Source organism: Mytilus californianus, unplaced genomic scaffold (assembly GCF_021869535.1).
Source record: "Mytilus californianus isolate M0D057914Y unplaced genomic scaffold, xbMytCali1.0.p SCAF_1, whole genome shotgun sequence".
In the NCBI taxonomy this organism is placed as follows: domain Eukaryota; kingdom Metazoa; phylum Mollusca; class Bivalvia; order Mytilida; family Mytilidae; genus Mytilus; species Mytilus californianus.
The window spans coordinates 75,595,992-75,604,171 of record NW_026262581.1 but is presented as its reverse complement, the minus strand read 5'-3'; the positions used below and the strand labels follow the sequence as shown (position 1 = coordinate 75,604,171).

Here is an 8,180-nt window from a genome sequence, read left to right as displayed (position 1 = left end):
ACGTCAGAGGGTTTTATAATTAATTAGGTCATCGATAACAGAAAATATATCTTTTTTTTTTGTTTTGTTTTGGAAAAAACTCATTCTCACCGTAAAAGTGACAGGTTGCATTACAAGCGTTTTCAAATCGCGTTTAGTCAAATTAGCATAGCATGTTATTCTCAGATTTTTCAGACTTTTTGATTTGAAATAAAGGGTTAACAAACCCTACCTTGATCCTACCGCAGGATTTTCGTAAACTCAGCATTTAATAGAAATAAAGGAGATTCCAAGTCGTGCTTTAATTTTTTCGAAAGATTATACCTTTGCAACAATTAGAAAACAAAATTATCCAACATGGTAGGAAAACTGAATTTTCGTAATTTCCCAAATTGAAATTTATATTTGTACAAAATCTCATCATAGGTACTATAGGAACTATAAGTAAAATAATAATACAAAGGAGCCGATATAAATCGGTCATTGTCCTTAAAATTATCAACTGTAATTTTTGTTATGGCACGTTAAATGGAGAAACAATACCGTTACTCGAGTAAAATATTTACCGCCAGAAGTTCAACAAAAAAAAACCATTAACTACCCTATAATTTGTTTTAGTTTTATAAACATTACTATCATTAACTAGGAATGCTAATTGTGTGATATTAACCAATTATAACAATTTGTTTCGTCTACGTGTACGTTACGTGACATTTTAACAAAATAAAAGTTAACTGTAAGTAGAAAGTGGAGATATGTATGTTTACATTTATGTATATTTTATTTAAAAATATTCAAGCTAAAGCAGAGATTGAAATTAATCTTTTATAAGAAAAATATGGATGGGTTGACAGGGTTTGGGACGATTGATTCAACGATATTGCGACCTAAAATAATAATGTTAAAACTTTCAACAGATATCCTTTTTTGTAAATATATTATCCTTCTGTGAAAAAAAGTGTTATTATAATCGACAATTATTTCCTGGTATTCACTCAACACCATAATATTCAACAATTATAAATATGATGTATAAACAATTATAAATATGATGTATAAGAGAAGTAATTAGTAAGTCGACCGAAACGGTGTATGCACAAATGCACTGTATTTTACATTTGAAGTTTCCGTAACTGTGAGTAGACTAACTTGCTAGAAGACTTGAAATACATAAACGACAATGGAAATATAGGGGAAATGAACAATGCTTCAAAAGGACCTTCAGTTACACTGTAAAAAACGTTGAATGGTAAGAACTTTAAGATCTGTACATATTTTTTTTCAATTTTTCATCGGTATGCAGCAATGATAACATCTTTATTATTGATATCGATTCAACTGTGACATCCTTCAAATGATTTTTTCTAGAAGAATATTGAGAGTAAGACAACATTTTTGCATATTATACTTCTAATGATTCAACATAATTTAAAAAATAGTCCGTTTACAGAAGTATACAAATAATTTATTCTTTTATATTCAATCATCAGAAGTGTTACGTTACCCCCAATTACCAAGGCCCTTGCCAACTGTCAAACGTAGACAGACAGACAGGACAAGACAAGACAATATTTTATTTAAGTCTCACCTCTTCATTTTATAAAACATACAAATAGTTAATAAAAAAATATCATAAAACATACAAGAGCCCCTCTAAAAAGAGTTATGAGAGACTATCTAAAATGTATATACATTATTTACACTAAAATTAGCTATATAAAATACATCTTCGTTTCAATAAAATGTCATTGCAGATTTTGGCAGTATAAAAGTACATATTTTCATCTCTGAATAAAAATATAAATTCATCGTCATCAGACAAATGCATAAAATTAACATTAAATAGAGATGCTCGATAAAACAAATAACAACGCAAATCTTCATATATGAATAAGAAACAACAGGTAAAAGACAACAGTTGTTTATCGATGTTAAATTTTATAACTTAAAGATACAATTAAAAAAAAAACCCACGCGTATGCTAGTTGTTTATAGTACTGTTATATTGACAAAACTGGGTGAGCAACCCAAACAGGCATAATAGGTTAAAGTGACAATAATTGGGATCCAGCAGCCAAAACTGTGCAAACATACATCACATACATAAAACCTAACTGACTGAAAACTTAAAACAAACATTCAAATCAATCTAACAAAGACGCCAACAAAAAAGGTGCACATTTGACAATGACGTAAACAAAAAAAAAATTGCTGTCGTTGACAGTACATACCGTATATAGTATACACTTTCTCGATAAAGTAAAAATTAATTAGAAATAAATATATAATGGTAACCAAGAAAGAAACAACACGATAAAAACATGCGTGTCCGAATACACATTTAGTCAAACTGACACAATCGACAAGAAGACACAATTGGTAAAATTTACAGATCTAAAACAAAGAATTTGTATATATTTCCGATTTTGTAGAAAAATAAAAAGTTTGATGTATCAATTGCAAAATTACGAAGAATGTGAGTGAATATTTCAAAGAAGTCATTTTGAATTTTCTAGAATCCAGATCTGATTTAAACGAATATACCTCATGAGGTATACTAGTTTTGTGAGGACTCAATTTTCTCCCCTCTATTTCAGGAGTAAAAAACAATACATTAGTTAAACTAAAAATAAACCAAACCAAAGTAGGGTAATCTAAATAATATCGATACTATTGAAAAATAAACTCAGCAATGTAAACTGTATACTGTATATAATTTTGTATCACTGAATGTTCGCAAATACTGAAATCAAGGATAACGTAGTTAATTTGTACATCCATAATAATTCCATGATCCATTGCTGTACATTATCTAATAATTAGATGTTATCTCGAAAACTATATAATTGTACAACCTTGTCCAGTTGGTTGCTGTGGAAACAGTTGTTGTCCTGAAGACGAATGATGCGTAGGATATAGAATAATTGGTGGGAGAAGAGACAATGTTAAGTCGGTTTCTTCATGTTTTAACTGAACCAATAACAAAACGTCTTCATTTATCAGCTTCACAATATGTGAGAATAAGGTCTAGTATAGAAAGAGGCCAAACGTGTTTTACTCTCAAAAATTATCCTATAAATTGCATATACAAACACAAATGTTTTTAAATAATTGTCAAAAACATGGAAACAAGACAACCAGGAACCGATGACAAAACCTTTTTTTTTTAAACTGAAGAAATCTTCCTCGTGTATCTTAATTCTAGATGAAATGACTATTTGTAAAAAAAAAACATTTATAAATTAGTACGTTTGATATGAATTTGAATTTATATATCATTTCACCAGATTTGAACGAATGAAGTAAATATATTTTATCATGCCACATTTGAAATCGTGTGTGTGTGTCTATCGATAGCACAGTAGGGAGTTATTGTGGTTTTTTTTAAAAGGTTTCGAAAATTTGAAGAAGAATTCATATTTATACAAAATATAGCCATAGACCATCAATGAACATACTTAAATACAAATGCCAAGCAACTATAATTATTTCATTTCCCGATAAATTTCTGAATTTTTCGTTTCCGTTCTCTCACTTTAGTTTGCCTCAACCAAAAATAATCAAAATACCATAAAAAGGGAGCACTTAATGATTGTAACAATTGGCGTGGCATTACACTACTTTCCATCCCAAGTAAGATCATGGCAAAAATTATTATAAGACGAATTGCAGACTCCATTGATGATCTACTGCGAAAAGAAGAAGCAGGTTTAAGCCCAGGGAGAGGTTGCATCGACCAAATATTTACATTAAGAAATGTTATAGAACAATGCACAGAATGGCAACGGCAGCTATATATAAACTTTGTCGACTTTGAGAAAGCGTTTGACAGCATCCACAGGGATAGTATTTGGAAAATATTGCGATCATATGGCATTCTACAACATCTTATAAACCTCTTAAAAGCATTCTACAACAGATTCCGGTGCAAGGTTGGATACAGTGATATATACTTCCAAGTAAAAATAGGAGTAAGACAAGGGTGTGTCATGTCATCCTCACCTCTTCATCATAGTCATAGACTGGACAATGAGAGAAACAACTGCTGATACACCAAGAGGCATTAGATGGGGCACCTTCACCACTTTGGAAGACCTAGATTTTTCTGACGACCTAGCATTAATGTCTCACACACACCAACATATCCAAGATAAGACCTTAGAAATACAAAAATATTCAGGACAGATGGGGCTGAAAATCAACATTAAGAAAACTGAAATCATGACGCTAAACGTAAACAAGCAAGGGTTAGTTTTACTGGATGGAAAAACATTACCACATGTTGATACCTTTACATACCTTGGCAGCACTGTTCCTTCCAATGGCGGAGCAGAATATGACATCAAAAGACGACTATCAAAGGCAAGGTCAGTTCTTAAAAACCTACAGGCTGTATGGAGATCTGGTCAATATACCATCCTGACCAAACTCAAACTTTACAGCAGCTGTGTCTTGCCTGTACTTTTGTATGGTTCAGAATGTTAGAGGATGACAGAGCACGACCAAAACAAGCTGTCTGTATTCCATACCAAAAGTCTCAGAAGGATTCTGCGAATCTTTTGGTCACAAAAAAATTTCAAACGAGAACCTTCTTATCAGATGCCAACAACAAGATATAGCCACAACTATAATGAGAAGACGCTGGAGGTGGATTGGACATGTCCTACGGAAAGACCAGGAGGATATCACAAAGACAGCACTTCACTGATCCCCAGAAGGTAAAAGAAAGAGAGGAAGACCCAAAATGACTTGGAGGAAAACTGTAGAGGCAGAGGCTAGTAAAAATCAACAGACATGGGGCAAACTACAGAAAACTGCCAACGACCGACAAAAGTGGAAAATCTTCGTTACTGCACCGACACGCCAATGGCGTACAAGGACAGTAAGTAAGTAAGTAAGTGAGTACAAGATGTGTATTGATATCAAAGTTGATTCCCACACTTTTTTGAAATGCTATTATTCCAATTCTTTTCTTAGGCAAACAAGAGAACTGTCATTGTTAACAAATAATTTCACCAAAAAAGGTGGAGTATTAATTGGAATTCCCTCCACTTAAATGCCAATCTTAATCGACCACAGTTGATATATCTTGTATTACATGACTGAATACACAATAATATTGACCTCAATAGCATACCTATAATCACTTTTGATCTACACTACATAAAGTTATTTAGCAAATTATCTCTCTGAGATGAATAATTAAGGATAAAAAAGATGCATTTTTTGGCAAAGAAAAGACAAAAAAAATATGTATGAAAAAATCCAAGCAGGGTCTATCTTACTTGTAAAATCAGTGTTATTATCATCTGATATTAGTCAATAATTTTAGTAATTTTACGTTACAATTATCACTCCTGAGCTTGAAACAATAAACAAAATTGCATAACTCTAACCCGAAAATTTTCTGCAATAAAATTTATTTGTTTATTCCTTATGCATTATTTTGCTGTCTAACAGTGTAAGGTATCTGTATATGTATATTTGAATACAGGAAATATTTTTTCTCAATGAAGAATGAAAACCAATTTAAATAAATTCTCAATGCCTCTTTTCTGAAATTATTCAGTCAAACTTCAATAAAAAATATACTACACATTGCTTTGAAGAGATTTCTATTTCCAATCATGCAAAAAAAAAAATTCAATTGAATAAAAAGAAAATATTAGAAATCAGAACACCTTCTAAAAATTGAAATATCAAAAGAATTTGTATGAAAATTGAGACGTTCTCCACCTTTGGGCAATTGAACACAATTTTTTGAGTAAGATTATGGAAATGAAATAAAACCATTCATCTTCAGTGTCATAATTGTTATAAAAAATCAATAAATGATCATAAGATTAGGTAGAAAAAATGCATACCTCTGTTTAAAAAATAAAAATAATAATGAAAATGATGAAGTGCTACATTCAATCCTTGTTTTGTCTGGTTTTTTTTTTTAAACATCATATTAGATTGTCCCTTGGTTTTGGTTTTTTTCTATTGAACACAAATTAACAATTTGGGCCAAAATCACTTATCCAAAGTTGTGATGGTTGTCTCTAGATGCCTTACAGGAGCAAGTATAAATATTTTTATATTGAAAATTAGATCAGAAAAATGGCTGGATCACAGCAGAGACGATGCTTTGATTTTAAAAGAGTTACGCCCCTTGGAAATATTAATAATACTGAAAATTCCATTGTAAGTGCTCTCATGTGTACAGTTCTTGCCAGATTATTATGAAATTTATATCAGAGGTTTAAATCAGCAATGTCTCAGACCTTTTCTAAAATCAGTGCCGATCATTTTTTTTAGAGAGTTACACACCTTGGAAATATTAATTATATGGAGAATTTCATTTTAAGTGCTCTCATGTATACAATTCTTGCCAGATATATATTAAATTTACATCGAAGGGTTATAACAGAAATGTCTGACAAGTTCAAAAATCAGTGCCCATCAACAATAGCAATAACATTAACACTGGTGTCAACCTATGCATGTCTTGTGTCTATTATTAACACCAACTTTAACGCACCTGGTTCCAGGGAGTAAACTCAATTTTATTCATACAAATTTTAATGATGCAGTAATGAAATAAAACTGTACAATGTCATGGCTTTATCGTCTTTTGTCAGTAGAACTATACAAAAATAAAAAGATGTGGTATGATTGTCAATAAGACAATTATCTAACAGAGTCCTAACTACATCGATACTTTTGGAAGGGTTGAAGACTTTTTTTTTCATTTTAAGTAACTTCATTGCCAAATAAAATGTAAGGATCTTATCATACATCCTCCTTCCGTACTACTTCAGTATCATAGCTATGTTGATGGTTATGTTTCAATAATATTCAGGAAGACTAGGAAACTCAATCTGAAAAGAAGAGCGAAGAACAAATTTCGTTGCTGAACTTTACTGTTTGAAAACTACTCATCAAAGCACATGCTTAGTAGGCTTCAGAAAAATTGTAAAGCGATTGTCAATCTTTCAATTTTACGTTCAGAATTCTTTTTTTCCTACAAAAGCAGATATATTTTTTGTCATCGACGACCTTATTATTCTAATTTCAATACGGTAAGTTCTTTATTTTCTATTGAAAACGACCTATATGTTCCAGTGACAAGACATATGATATCTTTTACACAGCTGTTATGCAGAATTAAACAAAATCGAAGAAATAAATGTTGTTCTTCTGTCTGATTTGGTCTCTTGTTGATATTTGTCTCATTGGCAATCATACCACATCTTATTTTTATATATCTCACTATGCGGCTATGCACATTGTTTTCAGTTTAATGCTTTACCAAAATTTTAGAGTACCACTTATCATTTGGTGAACGGTTTTATATAATAAAATTCTCACTAGTTTGGGAATAAGTATAGATTATAAGTTACAGTTATACTTGTGGGTTTTTTGTGATCTGTTATACCGTTATTTGAGAGTTAAGAGCTTTATTGTATGTGCTTTGATATTCCTTTTGTTTTTCCATTGATCGGAATTAAAATATGAACTTTAGAACTAAAAACAAGGTTAGCTCCACCACTTTAGCATGTCCTGTTCCAAGTCCAAAACCTCAGACGATTGTTGTCTTTTTATTACATCCTAATATTTTTATCATTTGGGGAATAAACTCATCATAGATGCCATGATTTAAATTTTGTACGCCATACGCGCGTATAGTCTCATCAGTCAGTGAAGCTCGAATTAAAGTTATATTCCGAAAGGTTTTGCCAAATACAGCTAAGGTAATCTATTCCTGGGGTAGAAAATCCTTAGTAATTCGAAAACTAAAGTTCTATCATCAGTTAATTTCTAGTTATGACCATATCAATGATAATCCACGTCAATTGATTTATGTTGACACTAGTGTTTGATTAAAAGAATGGTGTCTCTTTACGACATATGACTTTCGCAAAATGCGCATGATTATCGCAACATTCTCTCGATAGTTTGTATATTTTTTATGTTATTGTTACATTCTTCACAAAAGCTGTGTATAAGTTAATTTCTGACAGCAAATAACGACATCAGAGGGTTTCATAAACAAAATATATCTTTTTTTTTTTTTTTTGGGAAAAAACTCATTCTCACCGTAAAAGTGACAGATTGCATTACAAGCGTTTTCAAATCGCGTTTAGTCAAATTAGCATAGCGTGTTATTCTCAGATTTTTCAGACTTTTTGATTTGAAATAAAGGATTAACAACCCCT

General features: G+C 31.3%; 1 long non-coding RNA gene across 1 annotated transcript in view; it reads left to right on the top strand.

Moving 5' to 3' along the window:
* Window positions 1-936: 936 nt before the first annotated feature.
* The window catches only part of LOC127707853 (uncharacterized), a 28,252-nt gene continuing 21,008 nt past the window's right edge, over window positions 937-8,180 (top strand). The window contains exon 1 of the long non-coding RNA XR_007985059.1: window positions 937-1,228. This is a non-coding gene — a long non-coding RNA (uncharacterized LOC127707853). The remainder of the gene's footprint in view (window positions 1,229-8,180) is intronic.